General features: G+C 44.0%; 1 protein-coding gene across 49 annotated transcripts in view; it reads right to left on the minus strand.

Moving 5' to 3' along the window:
* The window catches only part of LOC118380369 (tumor protein 63-like), a 195,757-nt gene extending 177,625 nt beyond the window's left edge, over positions 1 to 18,132 (minus strand). For all 49 annotated transcript variants that reach the window (XR_008068812.1, XR_008068797.1, XR_008068796.1 and 46 more), the window contains exon 1: positions 17,959 to 18,132. The gene's annotated coding sequence lies outside the window, so the exon portion shown is untranslated. The remainder of the gene's footprint in view (positions 1 to 17,958) is intronic.
* Between the last annotated feature and the right edge of the window lie 3,394 nt (positions 18,133 to 21,526).

Consider the following 21,526-nt stretch of genomic DNA (forward strand, 5'->3'; position numbering starts at 1 on the left):
TCACTATTCAGGATAGTATCACTGCTCTAGATTGTATCACTCCTCTGGATAGTATCACTACTAGTATCACTCCTCTAGATAGTATCACTACTCAGGATAGTATCACTACTCTGGATAGTATCACTACTCTGGATAGTATCACTACTCTAGATAGTATCACTATTCAGGATAGTATCACTGCTCTAGATTGTATCACTCCTCTGGATAGTATCACTGCTCTGGATAGTATCACTGCTCTAGATTGTATCACTCCTCTGGATAGTATCACTGCTCTGGATAGTATCACTGCTCTTTAATCAGCTAAATCCTATTTATTTATCCGTTATTTTGACAGGTAAGTTTACTGAGAACACATTCTCATTTGCAGCAACAACCTGGGGAATAGTTACAGGGGAGAGGAGGGGGATGAATGAGCCAATTGTAAACTGGGGTTTATTAGGTGACCGTGATGGTTTGAGGGCCAGATTGGGAATTTAGCCAGGACACCGGGGTTAACACCCCTACTCTTATGATAAGTGCCATGGGATCTTTAATGACCTCAGAGAGTCAGGACACCCGTTTAACGTCCCAAAAGACGGCACCCTACACAGGGCAGTGTCCCCAATCACTGCCCTGGGGCATTGAGATATTTTTTTAGACCAGAGGAAAGAGTGCCTCCGACTGGTCCTCCAACACCACTTCCAGCAGCATCTGGTCTTCCATCCATGGACCGACCAGGACCAACCCTGCTTAGCTTCAGAAGCAAGCCAGCAGTGGTATGCAGGGTGGTATGCTGCCGACCAGGACCAACCCTGCTTCGCTTCAGAAGCAAGCCAGCAGTGATACATAGGGTGGTATGCTGCTGGCATAAATTAAAGAGCAGTGTGCGGGTTTCTTGTTTTTTCCTCAAGTTATTCAACTGTTACCATCCACCTGCAAAAATGAGTGGCATACCCCTTGCAGGCACCATAGTTTTTTTTACGGTTTTGAAAATCATACTGTCAGTATTTAGAAATACCCCGGTATATGGTATAAACGGTATATGGTATAAACGGTATAAACGGTATAAACGGTATATGGTATAAACGGTATATGGTATAAACGGTATATGGTATAAACGGTATAAACGGTATATGGTATAAACGGTATATGGTATAAACGGTATCTGGTATAAACGGTGTATGGTATAAACGGTATAAACAGTATAAACGGTATATGGTATAAACGGTGTATGGTATAAACGGTATATGGTATAAACGGTATAAACGGTATAAACGGTATATGGTATAAACGGTATAAACGGTATAAACGGTATATGGTATAAACGGTGTATGGTATAAACGGTATATGGTATAAACGGTGTATGGTATAAACGGTGTATGGTATAAACGGTATAAACGGTATAAACGGTATATGGTATAAACGGTGTATGGTATAAACGGTATATGGTATAAACGGTATAAACGTTGTATGGTATAAACGGTATATGGTATAAACGGTATAAACAGTATATAGTATAAATGGTATATGGTATAAACGGTGTATGGTATAAACGGTATATGGTATAAACGGTATATGGTATAAACGGTGTATGGTATAAACGGTATATGGTATAAACGGTATATGGTATAAACGGTATATGGTATAAACGGTATATGGTATAAACGGTATAAATGGTATATGGTATAAACGGTGTATGGTATAAACGGTAAAAGGTATAAACGGTATATGGTATAAACGGTATATGGTATAAACGGTATATGGTATAAACGGTATAAACGGTGTATGGTATAAACGGTGTATGGTATAAACGGTATATGGTATAAACAGTGTATGGTATAAACGGTGTATGGTATAAACGGTATAAACGGTATATGGTATAAACGGTGTATGGTATAAACGGTATATGGTATAAACGGTATAAACGGTGTATGGTATAAATGGTATATGGTATAAACGGTATATAGTATAAATGGTATATGGTATAAACGGTGTATGGTATAAACGGTATATGGTATAAACGGTATATGGTATAAACGGTATATGGTATAAACGGTAAAAGGTATAAACGGTATATGGTATAAACGGTATATGGTATAAACGGTATAAACGGTATATGGTATAAACGGTATAAACGGTATATGGTATAAACGGTATAAACGGTGTATGGTATAAACGGTATATGGTATAAATGGTATAAACGGTATATGGTATAAACGGTGTATGGTATAAACGGTATATGGTATAAACGGTGTATGGTATAAACGGTATAAACGGTATATGGTATAAACGGTGTATGGTATAAACGGTATACGGTATAAACGGTATATGGTATAAACGGTATAAACGGTGTATGGTATAAACGGTATATGGTATAAACGGTATAAACGGTATATGGTATAAACGGTATAAACGGTATATGGTATAAACGGTATATGGTATAAACGGTATATGGTATAAACGGTATAAACGGTATATGGTATAAACGGTATAAACGGTGTAAACGGTGTATGGTATAAACGGTGTAAACGGTATATGGTATAAACGGTATAAACGATATAAACGGTATATGGTATAAACGGTATAAACGGAGTATTTTATAAACGGTGTAAACGGTATATGGTATAAACGGTATATGGTATAAACGGTATATGGTATAAACGGTATAAACGGTATATGGTATAAACGGTATATGGTATAAACGGTATATGGTATAAACGGTATATGGTATAAACGGTATAAACAGTATATGGTATAAACGGTATATGGAATAAACGGTATAAACGGTATATGGTATAAACGGTATATGGTATAAACGGTATAAACGGTATATGGTATAAACGGTATATGGTATAAACGGTATAAACGGTATATGGTATAAACTGTATAAACGGTATATGGTATAAACGTTAAACGGTATATGGTATAAACGGTATAAACGGTATATGGTATAAACAGTATATGGTATAAACGGTATATGGTATAAACGGTATATGGTATAAACGGTATATGGTATAAACGGTATAAACGGTATAAACGGTATATGGTATAAACGATATAAACGGTATATGGTATAAACGGTATAAACGGAGTATTTTATAAACAGTGTTAAACGGTATATGGTATAAACGGTATATGGTATAAACGGTATATGGTATAAACGATATAAACGGTATATGGTATAAACGGTATAAACGGAGTATTTTATAAATGGTATAAACGGTATATGGTATAAACGGTATAAACGGTATATGGTATAAACGGTATATGGTATATGGTATAAACGATATAAACGGTATATGGTATAAACGGTATAAACGGTATATGGTATAAACGGTATATGGTATAAACGGTATATGGTATAAACGGTATAAACCGTATATGGTATAAACGGTATATGGTATAAACGGTATAAACGGTATATGGTATAAACGGTATAAATGGTATATGGTATAAACGGTATATGGTATAAACGGTATATGGTATAAACGGTATAAACGGTATATGGTATAAACGGTATAAATGGTATATGGTATAAACGGTATATGGTATAAACGGTATAAACGGTATATGGTATAAACGGTATAAATGGTATATGGTATAAACGGTATATGGTATAAACGGTATATGGTATAAACGGTATAAACGGTATATGGTATAAACGGTGTATGGTATAAATGGTATAAACGGTATAAACGGTATATAGTATAAACGGTATAAACGGTATAAACTGTATAAACGGTATATGGTATAAACGGTATAAACGGTATATGGTATAAACGGTATACGGTATAAACGGTATATGGTATAAACGGTGTAAACGGTATATGGTATAAACGGTATAAACGGTATATGGTATAAACGGTATATGGTATAAACGGTATAAACGGTATATGGTATAAACGGTATAAACGGTATAAACGGTATATGGTGTAAACGGTATAAACGGTATATGGTATAAACGGTATAAACGGTATAAACGGTATATGGTATAAACGGTATAAACTGTGTATGGTATAAACGGTATAAACGGTATATGGTATAAACGGTATAAACGGTATATGGTATAAACGGTATAAAATGGTATATGGTATTTATATGGTATAACGGTATAAACGGTATAAACGGTATATGGTATATGGTATAAACGGTATAAACGGTATAAACTGTATAAACGGTATATGGTATAAACGGTATAAACGGTATATGGTATAAACGGTATACGGTATAAACGGTATATGGTATAAACGGTGTAAACGGTATATGGTATAAACGGTATAAACGGTATATGGTATAAACAGTATAAACGGTATATGGTGTAAACGTTATAACCGGTATATGGTATAAACGGTATAAACGGTGTATGGTATAAACGGTGTATGGTATAAATGGTATATGGTCCAAGCCTTATCATCACTAACTATCATAACTATCAGTACGTCTCCTTTTATGCCCTTTATTAAACACTGAGGCAACAGTATAGGGGAGAAAGGGGAGCACAGGGAAGGCTGGTAGACAGAGAAAGTCAACAGAGAGTCAACAGAGGTAGGTTCCTATTTAACCTGTTCCCTCTTCCCCCTGTATGTAAACCCACACCAGGCTGCAGCAGCTGAGGGTCAGAGAGAGTCCCATTGTTCACTACTGAAGTGGCAGCATACGCTGCTGTAGTGTGTGTGTGTGTGTGTGTGTGTGTGTGTGTGTGTGTGTGTGTGTGTGTGTGTGTGTGTGTGTGTGTGTGTGTGTGTGTGTGTGTGTGTGTGTGTGTGTGTGTGTGTGTGTGTGTGTGTGAGGCCTAGCACCCAGCCTGTCGGAAATCCCCCCATGGTCTATATGATACCACAGCACTGGCTGGCTGAGATTCACAGCGTCTGGTATGTGTACAGCTGTACGGGAGCTTGACGGGGGGCTTTGTGTGTGTGTGTGTGTGTGTGTGTGTGTGTGTGTGTGTGTGTGTGTGTGTGTGTGTCAACAACAGGGGGGGGGGGGGGGTGGAATTCCCCAACATTCCGTTATGTGTAGGGGGAGAAGATATGAATGCCTATTCAACAACACAGTCTGGCATTTCTAATGATTAATATAATCTGATACCTAGTGTCTATTCAACAACACAGTCAGGCATTTCTAATGATTAATATAATCTGATACCTAGTGTCTATTCAACAACACAGTCAGGCATTTCTAATGATTAATATAATCTGATACCTAGTGTCTATTCAACAACACAGTCAGGCATTTCTCATGAAGAACATAATCTGATACCTAGTGTCTATTCAACAACACAGTCAGGCATTTCTAATGATTAACATAATCTGATACCTAGTGTCTATTCAACAACACAGTCAGGCATTTCTAATGATTAATATAATCTGATACCTAGTGTCTATTCAACAACACAGTCAGGCATTTCTAATGATTAATATAATCTGATACCTAGTGTCTATTCAACAACACAGTCAGGCATTTCTAATGATTAACATAATCTGATACCTAGTGTCTATTCAACAACACAGTCAGGCATTTCTCATGAAGAACATAATCTGAACAGGGCTATCATACTGTACTCTAAGCAGGACACACAATCTACTGTGTGTGTGTGTGTTTCTATTCATGTGTGTGTGTGTGTGTTTCTATTCGTGTGTGTGTGTGTTTCTATTCGTGTGTGTGTGTTTGTGTGTGTGTGTGTTTCTATTCGTGTGTGTGTGTGTTTCTATTCGTGTGTGTGTGTTTGTGTGTGTGTGTGTTTCTATTCGTGTGTGTATGTGTTTCTATTCGTGTGTGTGTGTGTTTCTATTCGTGTGTGTGTGTTTGTGTGTGTGTGTTTCTATTTGTGTGTGTGTGTGTGTATTCGTGTGTGTGTGTGTTTGTGTGTGTGTGTGTGTGTGTGTGTGTTTCTATCCGTGTGTGTGTGTGTGTGTGTGTGTGTTTTATTCGTGTGTGTGTGTGTGTTTCTATTCGTGTGTGTGTGTGTTTGTTTGTGTGTGTGTGTTTCTATTCGTGTGTGTGTGTGTTTTCTATTCGTGTGTGTGTGTGTGTGTGTGTGTGTTTCTATTCGTGTGTGTGTGTTTGTGTGTGTGTTTCTATTCGTGTGTGTGTGTGTGTTTCTATTCGTGTGTGTGTGTGTGTGTGTATGTGTGTGTGTGTGTGTGTGTGTTTGTGTTGTGTGTGTGTGTGTGTGTGTGTGTCTTTCTATCCGTGTGTGTGTGTGTGTGTGTGTATTTTTTTGTGTGTGTGTGTGTGTGTGTGTGTGTGTGTGTGTGTGTTTCTATTCGTGTGTGTGTGTGTGTGTGTGTGTGTTTCTATTCGTGTGTGTGTGTGTTTCTATTCGTGTGTGTGTGTTTGTGTGGGGGATTTGGGGTTTGAAACTAGAGCGACGGGGTTGAACTACAGAAGGCTTTGAGGAATCTAGACATGCATCAATAATCTTTAGTCTTATTCAGTTCCCTCCTGTACATTCAAACAATATTATTGATTTCACATACAAACCATACTACACATACCGTAGTATGGTTTGTTGGATTTATTGACAAGTCAGTTTTATGCAGGTTGTTTATTTACACAGTAGCTAGTCTAAGAATTTGACACAAAAAAAATAGAACAGGCCACTTGCTGTAAATCACCCCCTTTAATTAGGTGTGCCAGTGCAATGATATTGCGACACACAGGAACCTCATCCAGCATCTAGGCCTATCCCTATTCTTTATCCAGTTAAAATGAACTGCCAATCCTGCTGTCTATCCATTCAGCCCGTTACTTCAGTCTACTGGTCTGAGTCAGGACCGATGAGAAAGGGCTTCTATCTATTCTCATTTCCTAAAGGTTCAACGTTTACTGTGTTTACAGCTACACATACCTCTCCCTTTCCCCAGAACCTGGGATTGGCCAATCAAATACCTCTCCCTTTCCCCAAAATCCTGGGCTTGGCCAAGCAAAATACGTATCCCTTTCCCCAAAAACCTGGGCTTGGCCAATCAAATACCTCTCCCTTTCCCCAGAACCTGGGCTTGGCCAATCAAATACGTCTCCTTTCCCCAGAACCTGGGCTTGGCCAATCAAATACCTCTCCCTTTCCCCAGAACCTGGGCTTGGCCAATCAAATACCTCTCCCTTTCCCCAGAACCTGGGCTTGCAAAATACGTATCCCTTCCCCAAAACCTGGGCTTGGCAAATCAAATACCTCTCCCTTTCCCCAAAACCTGGGCTTGGCCAATCAAATACCTCTCCCTTTCCCCAGAACCTGGGATTGGCCAATCAAATACCTCTCCCTTTCCCCAAAATCCTGGGCTTGGCCAAGCAAAATACGTATCCCTTTCCCCAAAAACCTGGGCTTGGCCAATCAAATACCTCTCCCTTTCCCCATAACCTGGGCTTGGCCAATGAATGATCCCCCTCCTTATGCGCTAAAGAGGTGTGGTGCTGTGCAAGGCAGGGTGAATGTACGCTCCAGCTGCATCACTATGGCAACAAGGTGTTGCCGAGCCTGTAATGAGGTAGAAAACCAACAGTGTACTTTCCACTCCACAGACATAGTGATTTGGCAGAGGGAGGCACACTGGGAGACGGCTCCCAAATAGCACCCTATTCCCTATGCCTATTCCCCAGAGCTCTATGCGCTCTTCACAAAAATAGTGCACTACATAGGGAATATGGTGCCAGGATCCTACTGACCCTGGTCTAAAGTAGTGCACTACATAGGGAATATGGTGCCAGGATCCTACTGACCCTGGTCTAAAGTAGTGCACTACATAGGAATACATAAGATGGGAATATGCATTTTCCAAACACGAGCAAGCAGGAGTTGTCACCAGTGTTCTCATCCCCTGGTCTGAAACCTATTGTGTACAGAAGAACTAAATCATGTTGTATTTTAATATGGTGTCTCTTGTTTGGGAGGAAAGATGGGCAGTATATGCTGTTGATTTTCATGATGATCAAGAGACTGAGCAAGGCATGATGATCAGTTGTCAGGCTACAGTGATCTTCTGATAGGCCAATCTATAGAGACCCCTACATGGTGATCACGACCTATTGTGTACAGAAGAACTGTTAAATCATGTTGTACTTTTACACTGAGAATAGTTTGTTCTCAGTCTCTTGTGTTGATCTATAGAGACTGTTGATATAGGCTACATGGAGGAAATAGAGATGTCTGCAGTATAGAGACTGTTGATATAGGCTACATGGTGATCTATAGAGACTGTTGATGTAGGCTCTATAGAGACATGATGATCTATAGAGACTGTTGATATAGGCTACATGGTGATCTATAGAGACTGTTGATGTAGGCTACATGGTGATCTATAGAGACTGTTGATGTAGGCTACATGATGATCTATAGAGACTGTTGATATAGGCTACATGGTGATCTATAGAGACTGTTGATGTAGGCTACATGATGATCTATAGAGACTGTTGATATAGGCTACATGGTGATCTATAGAGACTGTTGATGTAGGCTACATGGTGATCTATAGAGACTGTTGATGTAGGCTACATGATGATCTATAGAGACTGTTGATGTAGGCTACATGGTGATCTATAGAGACTGTTGATGTAGGCTACATGGTGATCTATAGAGACTGTTGATGTAGGCTACATGGTGATCTATAGAGACTGTTGATGTAGGCTACATGGTGATCTATAGAGCCTGTTGATATAGGCTACATGATGATCTATAGAGACTGTTGATATAGGCTACATGGTGATCTATAGAGACTGTTGATGTAGGCTACATGGTGGTCTATAGAGACTGTTGATGTAGGCTACATGATGATCTATAGAGACGGTTGATATAGGCTACATGGTGATCTATAGAGACTGTTGATATAGGCTACATGATGATCTATAGAGACTGTTGATGTAGGCTACATGGTGATCTATAGAGACTGTTGATATAGGCTACATGGTGATCTATAGAGACTGTTGATGTAGGCTACATGGTGATCTATAGAGACTGTTGATGTAGGCTACATGGTGATCTATAGAGACTGTTGATGTAGGCTACATGGTGATCTATAGAGACTGTTGATATAGGCTACATGGTGATCTATAGAGACTGTTGATGTAGGCTACATGATGATCTATAGAGACTGTTGATATAGGCTACATGGTGATCTATAGAGACTGTTGATGTAGGCTACATGATGATCTATAGAGACTGTTGATGTAGGCTACATGGTGATCTATAGAGACTGTTGATGTAGGCTACATGGTGATCTATAGAGACTGTTGATGTAGGCTACATGATGATCTATAGAGACTGTTGATATAGGCTACATGGTGATCTATAGAGACTGTTGATATAGGCTACATGGTGATCTATAGAGACTGTTGATATAGGCTACATGGTGATCTATAGAGACTGTTGATGTAGGCTACATGATGATCTATAGAGACTGTTGATGTAGGCTACATGGTGATCTATAGAGACTGTTGATGTAGGCTACATGATGATCTATAGAGACTGTTGATATAGGCTACATGATGATCTATAGAGACTGTTGATATAGGCTACATGGTGATCTATAGAGACTGTTGATATAGGCTACATGGTGATCTATAGAGACTGTTGATATAGGCTACATGATGATCTATAGAGACTGTTGATGTAGGCTACATGATGATCTATAGAGACTGTTGATGTAGGCTACATGATGATCTATAGAGACTGTTGATGTAGGCTACATGATGATCTATAGAGACTGTTGATGTAGTCTACACGGTGGTATCATTTTCTATATTTTAGATTCTACAAGTAGCCACCATTTGCCTTGATGACAACTTTGCACACTTTTGGCCTTCGCTGAACCAGCTTCATGAAGAATGCTTTTCCAACAGTGTTGAAGGAGTTCCCACATATGCTGAACGCTTGTTGGATGCTTTTCTTTCACTCTGCGGTCCAACTCATCCCAAACCATCTCAATTGGGTTGAGGTCGGGGGATTGTGGAGGTCAGGTCATCTGATGCAACACTCCATCACTCTCCTTGGTCAGATAGCCCTTATACAGCCTGGAGGTGGGTTTTGGGTCATTGTCCTGTTGAAAAACAAATGATAGTCCCACTAAGCACAAACCAGATGGGATGGTGTGTCGCTGCAGAATGCTGTGGTAGCCATGCCGGTTAAGTGTGCCTTGATTTCTAAATAAATCACCAGCAAAGCACCCCCTCACCATCACACCTCCTCCTCCATGCTTCTCGGTGGAAACCACACATGCAGAGATAATCCGATCACCTACTCTGCGTCTCACAAAGACACTGCGGTTGGAACCAACAATCTCAAATTTGGACTCAACAGACCAATGGACAGATTTCTACTGGTCTAATGTCCATTGCTCGTGTTTCTTGACCCATTCAAATCTTTTCTTCTTATTGGTGTCCTTCAGTAGTGGTTTCTTTGCAGCAATTCAACCACGAAGACCTGATTCACACAGTCTCCTCTGAACAGTTGATGTTGAGATGTGTCTTTTATTTGAACTCAGTGAAGAATTTATTTGGTCTGCAATCTGAGGTGCAGTTAGTTAACTCTAATGAACTAATCCTCTGCAGCAGAGGCAACTCTGGGTCTTCCTTTCCTGTGGCGGTCCTCATGAGAGCCAGTTAACTCTAATGATCTTATCCTCTGCAGCAGAGGCAACTCTGGGTCTTCCTTTCCTGTGGCGGTCCTCATGAGAGCCAGTTTCATCATAGCGCTTGATGGTGTTTGCGACTGCATTTGAAGAAACTGATGGACTGTTGTTTCACTTTGCTTATTTGAGCTGTTCTTGCCATAATATGGACTTGGTCTTTTACCAAGGACGACGCTCTCACTATAAACCTGCTGTTATTTGTCCGTGTAGCAGTAGATCAACAGCCTTTACATGGCTCACATTTAGAAACGTCTGGGATGCCTATTGACATGAGTAGGTTGGACTGGGAGCATGATGTTAGCTGCTCCTGGAGGACTTGAAACCAAAAACACCTCACACACAAACATGGTTATGGACTTTAAAAAAGATGACACCTGTACGATGTTAGATATAGAGTTGAAATGTATAAACAAGTTTGCATCCTAATATTACACTGTATCTATAGTACCAGTCAAAAGTTTGGACACCTACTCATTCAAGGGTTTTTCTTTATTTTTACTATTTTCTACATTGTGGAATAACAGTGGAGACATAAAAACAATGAAATTACGGAATCATGTAGTAACCAAAATGTGTTTAATAAATCAAAATATATTTTATTTGAGATTCTTCATAGTAGCCACCCTTTGCCTTGATGACAGCTTTGTACACTCTTGGTATTCTCTCAACCAGCTTTATGAGGTAGTCACCTGGAATGCATTTTAATTAACAGGTGTGCCTTGTTAAAAGTTAATTAGCGGAATGTCTTTCCTTCTTCTTAATGCGTTTGAGCCAATCAGTTGTGATGTGACAAGGTAGGGGTGGTGTACAATTTTTCAGTTTTTGATTTGTTAAAAATGTTTGAAATATCCAATAAATGTCGTTCCACTTCATGATTGTGTCCCACTTGTTGTTGATTCTTCACAAAAAATACAGTTTTATATCTTTATGTTTGAAGCCTGAAATGTGGCAAAAGGTCGCAAAGTTCAAGGGGGCTGAATACTTTTGCAAGGCACTGTATATATGTTTTCACTATTTTCACTATTGTGCCCTGTGTAGACAGATAGACAGTCTGGGCCCTGTGTAGACAGACAGGCCGGGCCATGTGTAGACAGACAGGCTGGGCCCTGTGTAGACAGATAGACAGGCTGGGCCCTGTGTGGACAGATAGACAGGCTGGGCCCTGTGTAGACAGATAGACAGGCTGGGCCCTGTGTAGACAGATAGACAGGCTGGGCCCTGTGTAGACAGATAGACAGGCTGGGCCCTGTGTAGACAGATAGACAGGCTGGGCCCTGTGTAGACAGATAGAGAGGCTGGGCCCTGTGTAGACAGATAGAGAGGCTGGGCCCTGTGTAGACAGATAGAGAGGCTGGGCCCTGTGTAGACAGATAGAGTTGGGTCTGCGGTTAGCTAGCCTGTTGTTGGGGGTTTAGAAAGGAGTTTATCCCTGTGACTGATGTCTTGTTACTTAGAGAGTTATTTAGTCTTTTTGCCCTGAGGGGAAGGCTGTTCAGCATGCACCTACAGACAGATAGACAGGCCGGTCCCCTCCAGCCCCCCACCTAAAGACAGACAGGCAGACAGACAGGCTGGGGCCCCTCCAGCCTCCGGGCCCCTTCACGGCCCCTCAGCAGCCCAGACTGAAGACTGGGTACTAGGCCAGAGTTCAGAGGTCACCACTAAACAGAGCTGGAACTATTGTCTCGTACTAGGTCGGCCACATCCACCGATGAATATGCAATCAAAACAAACAGACCAGCCGATCTGGGGTCTTCTCCTGTGTCATCATTAATCACACCTTTAAAGACCTCAAGCTCTTCACCCTCTCGTCTGTCAGCCCTCCTCTCCCTCCTCCCTTTCATCCCTCATCCAGTCCTCCTCCCCCTCTCATCAGTCATCTCCCCCCCTCCTCCTCTCTCTCTCATCCGTCAACCAGGCTGGAAGAGGGACACGGCTGCTCAACAATAGACTGCTGGAAGAGGTCTCCTGCTCTCCGATGCATGTTTTTACTGCGGCCATTTTGGGTCTCAAACCAGGAAGTGGAATGGTAAAAAATAAAGCGTGTAAATGAGCATCTCAGTCCGAAACGTACCGATGAGAAGAAGGTTTCCTCACATGTCTTATAATACAATACGCTGAGAGGACAGAACATTAGGAACACCTGCTCTTCCCACGACATAGACTAACTGGTTTGTTTCTTTACTCAACGCAATAGTTTCTTGTGTGTATCAAGAATGTTCCACCACCCAGAGGATCCACAGCCAACTTGACACAACTGTGGGAAGCATTGGAGTCGACATGGGGGCCGGCATCCCTGTGGAACGCTTTCGACACCTTGTAGGGTCCGTGACCCGACGAACTGAAGCTGTTCTGAGAGTAAAAGGAGGAGGAGGGGATGCAACTCGATATCAGAACAGTGTTTCGTAATGTTTTGTGCACTCAGTGTAAATGGATGATATAGTTTTCCAACTTTCACAAACAAATGTATTGTGGTTGTTCAAATCAAATCACATTTTATTTTTCACATGCTCCGAATACAACAGGTATTTCACCTTGCCGAGAATTGCTTACTAACAAGCGCTTAACCAACAATGCAGTTCAGGGAATGGAGTTAAGAAAATATTTACGAAATAAACTCAAGTAGAAAATAAAATAAAATAAAAAGTAACAAAATAAAATGACATAACAATAACGAGGCAATATACAGGAGGTACCGGTACCGAGTCAATGTGGAGGGTTAGTCGAGGTCATTTGTACATGTAGGGGTCTATGCATAGATAATACACAGCAAGTAGCAGCAGTGTAAAAACAAAGGGTCAACTTAATAGGTCCAGGTGGCCATTTTATTATTTTTTCAGCAGACTTATGGCTTGGGGGTAGAAGCTTTTAGAAGCCCTTTGGACCTATACTTGGCGCTCCGGTACCGCTTGCCGTGCGGTAGCAGAGAGAACAGTCTATGACTTCGGTGACTGGAGTCTTTGACAATTTCTTGGGCCTTCCACTGACACCGCCTAGTATAGAGATCCTGGATGGCAGGAAACTTGGCCCCTACGCTCTGTAGCGCAAAAGGTCAGATGCCGAGCAGTTGCCATACCAGGCGGCGATGCAACCGGTTAGGATGCTCTCGATGGTGCAGCTGTAGAACTTTTTGAGTATCTGGGGACCCATGCCAAATCTTTTCAGTCTCCTGAGGGGGAATTGGTTTTGTTGTGCCCTCTTCACAACTATCTTGGTATGTTTGGACCATGAAAGTTTGTTGGTGATGTGGACAACAAGGAACTTGAAACTCTCAACCTGCTCCACTACAGCCCCGCCGATGGGGGCCTGTTCGGCCCTCCTTTTCCTGTAGTCCACGATCAGCTCCTTTGTCTTGCTCACGTTGAGGGAGAGGTTGTTTTCCTGGCACCACATTGACTGACTGGAAATGGGGTCTGCTGTGTCCAGCTGAGTAGGTGTGCGGCAGGGGTCACGCTGCCCCCCTCCCCCTGAGGAGGAGGAAGCCCCAGAGCGCCAGCCCCCGTCCGACACAGCGGGGCTGTTGGGACTCTGACCTCCTCCCTATAGGCCTTTTCTTTGTTGTCGGATATCAGACACTGTTGTGTCGACAGCACACTTAATGAAGGTGTAGTCGTGGGTGAACAGGGAATACAGGAGGGGACTAAGCACACACCCCTGAGGAGCCCCAGTGTTAAGGATCAGCGTGGCAGACGTGTTGTTGCCTACTCTTATCACCTGGGGGCGGCCCGTCAGGAAGTCCAGGATCCAGTTGCAGAGGGAGGTTTTTAGTCCCAGGGTCCTTAGCTTAGTGATGAGCTTTGTGGGCACTATGGTGTTGAACGTTGAGCTGTCGTCAATGAACAGCATTCTCACATAGGTGTTCCTTTTGTCCATGTGGGAAAGGGCAGTGTGGAGTGTGATTGAGATTGTGTCATCTGTGGACCTGTTGGGGTAGTGTGCCAATTGGAGTGGGTTCAGGGTATCTGGGGGGGATGCTGTTGGTGTGAGCCATGACCGGTCTTTCAAAGCACTTCATGGCTACCGACGTGAGTGCTACGGGGCGGTAATAATTTAGGAAGGTTGCCTTCGCTTTCTTGGGTACAGAGACTATGCTGGTCTGCTTGAAAATGGAGGTATTACATACTTGGTCAGGGAGAGATTGAAAATATTAGTGAAGACACTTGCCTGTTGATCCGTGCTTTGAGTACAAGAGTCCACATCCTGGTAATCCGTCTGGCCCCGCGGCTTTGTGAATGTTGACCTGTTTAAAGGTCTTTCTCACATCGGCTACGGAGAGCGCGATCACACAGTCATCAGGTACAGCTTGCGCTCTCATGCATTTTTCAGTATTCCTTGCCTCGAAGCGAGCATAAAAGGTATATAGCTCGTCTGGTCGGCTCGCGTCACTGGGCAGCTCACGGCGGGGTCTCCCTTTGTGTCAGTAATAGTTTTCAAGCCCTGCCACAGCCGAAGAGTGTCAGAGCCGGTATAATAGGATTCAATCTTAGTCCTGTTTTGATGCTTTGAATGTTTGATGTTTCATCTGAGGGCAGGATTTCATGTGCATTGACATTTAGAGAAAGCTTTTTATCCATTCACCTTTCAAGGTTATTGTTTGTTTATCAGTCAGAATCTGACCAAATCTTAGTGGTGCCTCAATTAGAGTGAGTTTTCTGTTTTCTCCAGCCAAAGCCCTCATACAGCTATAGTAATGCTTCTCAATACACATAAGGTAGAGGCTGTGTTTGTAAACTGTCTCAAAAGGTTTAAGGTTAAAGGTCAGGCTGTGAGTTTAAACCAACAGCTTACCATACTGCTCCCCTTACACCTCACCTGTCTGTCTACGGGTAACACTTGAACCACATTTAAATAGAACATAACACTGTTTAAATAATACCAGATGTTACTTTTAATTATTATACATTATAGCCAACATTTTAAGTTCAATTAAGTGTGAAAACGTGTCGGTTATTTGACTGACCTTTTGTTTTGTTATCAACACTCAGAACAGGCTTCTTGGAAAAGCAACATTCCAGTTGGAGGAGAGGATTTGAATACTGCACGACTCTCCCTAGACTTTTAGCTGTCATAGCTGTCACATTTTTAAACATACAATCTACCTGCAGTGAAGCCCCTCGACATGCACATTACATTCAGTCATGTAGCAGACGCTCCCCATCCAGAGAGACCCACGGCAAGCAACCAGGGTCAAGCACCCCGCCCAAGGGCACATCGACAGATCTCCCACCAAGTCAAACCAGGAACCCGAACCAGCGACCTCTCGAGCACCAGCCCAAAGCTCCCGACGGCCAGGCCAACAACCATCCAGGATCCCCCACCAGTTCACCAAAGTCCTGCCCCTCAACCATCCGAGACCCCTCTACAGCACTCTAGACTCTGCCTTCACTCTAGACTCTGCCTTCACTCTAGACTCTGCCTTCACTCTAGACTCTGCCTTCACTCTAGACTCTGCCTTCACTCTAGACTCTGCCTTCACTCTAGACTCTGCCTTCACTCTAGACTCTGCCTTCACTCTAGACTCTGCCTTCACTCTAGACTCTGCCTTCACTCTAGACTCTGCCTTCACTCTAGACTCTGCCTTCACTCTAGACTCTGCCTTCACTCTAGACTCTGCCTTCACTCTAGACTCTACCTTCACTCTAGACTCTGCCTTCACTCTAGACTCTGCCTTCACTCTAGACTCTGCCTTCACTCTAGACTCTGCCTTCACTCTAGACTCTGCCTTCACTCTAGACTCTGCCTTCACTCTAGACTCTACCTTCAGTCTAGACTCTGCCTTCAGTCTAGACTCTACCTTCAGTCTAGACTCTGCCTTCAGTCTAGACTCTACCTTCAGTCTAGACTCTACCTTCAGTCTAGACTCTACCTTCAGTCTAGACTCTACCTTCAGTCTAGACTCTGCCTTCAGTCTAGACTCTGCCTTCAGTCTAGACTCTGCCTTCAGTCTAGACTCTACCTTCAGTCTAGACTCTGCCTTCAGTCTAGACTCTACCTTCAGTCTAGACTCTGCCTTCAGTCTAGACTCTACCTTCAGTCTAGACTCTTCCTTCATTCTAGACTCTGCCTTCAGTCTAGACTCTGCCTTCAGTCTAGACTCTGCCTTCAGTCTAGACTCTACCTTCAGTCTAGACTCTACCTTCAGTCTAGACTCTGCCTTCAGTCTAGACTCTGCCTTCAGTCTAGACTCTGCCTTCAGTCTAGACTCTGCCTTCAGTCTAGACTCTACCTTCAGTCTAGACTCTGCCTTCAGTCTAGACTCTACCTTCAGTCTAGACTCTACCTTCAGTCTAGACTCTACCTTCAGTCTAGACTCTACCTTCAGTCTAGACTCTACCTTCAGTCTAGACTCTGCCTTCAGTCTAGACTCTGCCTTCAGTCTAGACTCTGCCTTCACTCTAGACTCTGCCTTCAGTCTAGACTCTGCCTTGCGCTCTGCTCTTGTAATCTGTCGTGACATTGTTGCCATTCGTACGCCACACCTATAAATATCAGACCAGACCGGGCTGGCAGCTGAACGTCCAGACACAACTGTTTCAACGTCTGTTTGCGCCTCCAGACACCCTAGTCGGAGAACCATCCCTGACCCAGCAACAGACTCCCTATCCCTGGTCTGGTTCGACAATCCAACCATCCCTGACCCAGCAACAGCCCCCCTCTGTCTGCTTGACCCAGCAACAGACTCCCTATCCCTGGTCTGGTTCGACAATCCAACCATCTCTGACCCAGCAACAGACCTCCTATCCCTGGTCGATTCAACCAAACCAACTGTCTCTGACCCAGCAACTGAGAGTCTGTCTGAGACGTCTACTTTCTTTCTCCTTCACCTCCTACGATGGTGAAGAGCACTGATGCCATAGATTATTACTCTCTTGTGGATAGCACCATGTTTCATGTGAACACTGAGCCAGTCACTAGAGAGGGGAAACCGTACATCCATAATGTCAAAAGTGCCAAGGGCCACAACGCCAAGTGATTTAGTTGAACCTTTTATTTAACTAAGCAAGTCAGTTAAGAACAAATTCTTATTTTCAATGACGGTCTAGGAACAGCAGGTTAACTGCCTTCTTCAGGGGCAGAACAACAGATGTTTACCTGGTCAGCTCGGGGATTCGATCTAGCAGCCTTTAGGTTACTGGCCCAATGCTCTAACCACTAAGCTACCCTGCCACCCAATAGATGGTTGCCTTAGATTAATACTCCCATGTGGATAGCCCAGTGTTTCATGCTTACAATGGAGAATTACTATGTCCGTTATGTGAAGTTCAAGTGGGTCCGGGTCTTTTGACAGTAACGTGGCTAAATGCTATTATAACACACCACTCACAGCACACCAGTTGGTTGTTAGCTAGCTACTTACCGATGAAAGGGGAGCTCAGGGCAGTGCCCCACAGCTGTGGAGTATGGACAATTCATTTTAAACTGTTCTCTTTTTTTCTTGTTTCAACTCTTCAATGCTGTCGGTAGAACACATAAACACATGTATTAGTGATCGCACATGGACTAGTTGAATAAATAGAATAAATAGAATAAATAAATGAATCCAGGACTGGGGTTTAAAGTGCCGGGAGGGTCAAGTGCACAGCAGTGAAGAACGTCTGGAGGATGTTCAGATTTGTTTGTATTTTTTTCTTTGGCTCATCAGCGAAGAGGCGGGGCTTGTGCCAGCTCACTGACCAATCCCCAGAAGCAGCTGGACAGGGGTATCACTCTCCCTCAGTTTCTAGGATATATATATCAAGCAAAACACCCCTCCTCACCCCCTCCCTCCCTCGTGCCTTAGTCTGACATTTACACCAGATTCCCTGGAGGTTTAGTAGACAGACATGTCTGTTGCATCACACTGCCCACTCTAGAGCCCACTCTACAGCCCACTATACTGCCCACTATAGAGCCCACTCTACAGCACACTATACAGCCCACTCTACAGCCCACTACACTGCCCACTATAGAGCCCACTCTACAGCACACTATACTGCCCACTCTAGAGCCCACTCTACAGCACACTATACAACCCACTCTACAGCCCACTATACAGCCCACTCTAGAGCCCACTATACAGCCCACTATACAACCCACTATACAGCCCACTATAGAGCACACTATACAGCACACTATACAGCCCACTATACAGCCCACTCTACAGCCCACTCTACTGCCCACTCTAGAGCCCACTCTAGAGCCCACTCTAGAGCCCACTCTACAGCCCACTCTAGAGCCCACTCTACAGCACACTATAGAGCCCACTATAGAGCCCACTATAGAGCCCACTATAGAGCCCACTATAGAGCCCACTCTACAGCCCACTATAGAGCCCACTCTACAGCCCACTATACAGCCCACTCTACAGCCCACTACACTGCCCACTCTAGAGCCCACTCTACAGCCCACTATACAGCCCACTATAGAGCCCACTCTACAGCACACTATACAGCCCACTCTACAGCCCACTACACTGCCCACTATAGAGCCCACTCTACAGCACACTATACAGCCCACTATAGAGCCCACTATAGAGCCCACTACACTACAGCCCACTCTACAGCCCACTATACAGCCCACTATAGAGCCCACTATAGAGCCCACTATAGAGCCCACTCTAGAGCCCACTCTACAGCCCACTATACAGCCCACTATAGAGCCCACTATAGAGCCCACTACACTGCCCACTCTACAGCCCACTACACAGCCCACTACACAGCCCACTCTACAGCCCACTCTACAGCCCACTCTACAGCCCACTCTACAGTGGGCTGTTAATCTAAGGCAACCATCTATTGGGTGGCAGGGTAGCTTAGTGGTTAGAGCATTGGGCCAGTAACCGAAAGGCTGCTAGATCGAATCCCCGAGCTGACCAGGTAAACATCTGTTGTTCTGCCCCTGAAGAAGGCAGTTAACCTGCTGTTCCTAGAGCGTCATTGAAAATAAGAATTTGTTCTTAACTGACTTGCTTAGTTAAATAAAAGGTTCAACTAACTCACTTGGCGTTGTGGCCCTTGGCACTTTTGACATTATGGATGTACGGTTTCCCCTCTCTAGTGACTGGCTCAGTGTTCACATGAAACATGGTGCTATCCACAAGAGAGTAATAATCTATGGCATCAGTGCTCTTCACCATACAGCCCACTATACTGCCCACTATGCAGCCCACTATACTGCCCACTATACAGCCCACTTTACAGCCCACTATAATGCCCACTATACTGCCCACTATACAGCCCACTATACTGCCCACTATACAGCCCACTATACAGCCCACTATACAGCCCACTATACTGCCCACTATGCAGCCCACTTTACAGCCCACTATAATGCCCACTCTACAGCCCACTACACAGCCCACTATACAGCACACTATAGAGCCCACTATAGAGCCCACTACACTGCCCACTCTACAGCCCACTATACTGCCCACTATACTGCCCACTATACTGCCCACTATACAGCCCACTATACTGCCCACTATACAGCCCACTTTACAGCCCACTATAATGCCCACTATACTGCCCACTATACTGCCCACTATACAGCCCACTATACTGCCCACTATACAGCCCACTATACAGCCCACTATACTGCCCACTTTACAGCCCACTATAATGCCCACTATACTGCCCACTATACAGCCCACTATACTGCCCACTATACAGCCCACTATACAGCCCAATATACAGCCCACTATACAGCCCACTATACTGCCCACCATACAGCCCACTATACAGCCCACTATACTGCCCACTATACAGCCCACTTTACAGCCCACTATAATGCCCACTATAGAGCCCACTACACTGCCCACTCTACAGCCCACTACACAGCCCACTACACAGCCCACTCTACAGCCCACTCTACAGCCCACTATACTGCCCACTGTACAGCCCACTATACTGCCCACTATACAGCCCACTATACTGCCCACTATACAGCCCACTATACAGCCCAATATACTGCCCACTATACAGCCCACTATACTGCCCACCATACAACCCACTATACTGCCCACTGTACAGCCCACTATACTGCCCACTATACTGCCCACTGCAAACCCACTGGCATCAGTCTGCCCACTATACAGCCCACTATACAGCCCACTATACTGCCCACTATACAGCCCACTATACAGCCCACTCTACAGCCCACTCTACAGCCCACTATACAGCCCACTATAGAGCCCACTATACAGCCCACTATACTGCCCACTATACAGCCCACTACACTGCCCACTCTACAGCCCACTATACAGCCCACTATACTGCCCACTATACAGCCCACTATACAGCCCACTATACATGCCCACTATACAGCCCACTATACTGCCCACTGCAAACCCACTGGCATCAGTCTGCCCACTATACAGCCCACTATACAGCCCACTATACAGCCCACTATAGAGCCCACTACACTGCCCACCATACAGCCCACTATACAGCCCACTATACAGCCCACTGTACTGCCCACTATACAGCCCACTATACAGCACACTAGAGCCCACTACACTGCCCACTCTACAGCCCACTACACAGCCCACTATACAGCCCACTATACTGCCCACTATACAGCCCACTATACAGCACACTAGAGCCCACTACACTGCCCACTCTACAGCCCACTATACAGCCCACTATACAGCCCAGTCTACAGCCCACTATACAGCCCACTATACAGCCCACTATAGAGCCCACTACACTGCCCACCATACAGCCCACTATACTGCCCACTATACTGCCCACTATACAGCCCACTATACAGCCCAGTCTACAGCCCACTATACAGCCCACTATAGAGCCCACTATACTGCCCACTGCAAACCCACTGGCATCAGTCTGCCCACTATACAGCCCACTATAGAGCCCACTACACTGCCCACCATACAGCCCACTATACAGCCCACTATACAGCCCACTATACTGCCCACTATACAGCCCACT

The sequence above is a fragment of the Oncorhynchus keta genome, chromosome 1 (genome assembly GCF_023373465.1).
Source record: "Oncorhynchus keta strain PuntledgeMale-10-30-2019 chromosome 1, Oket_V2, whole genome shotgun sequence".
NCBI classification, from domain to species: domain Eukaryota; kingdom Metazoa; phylum Chordata; class Actinopteri; order Salmoniformes; family Salmonidae; genus Oncorhynchus; species Oncorhynchus keta.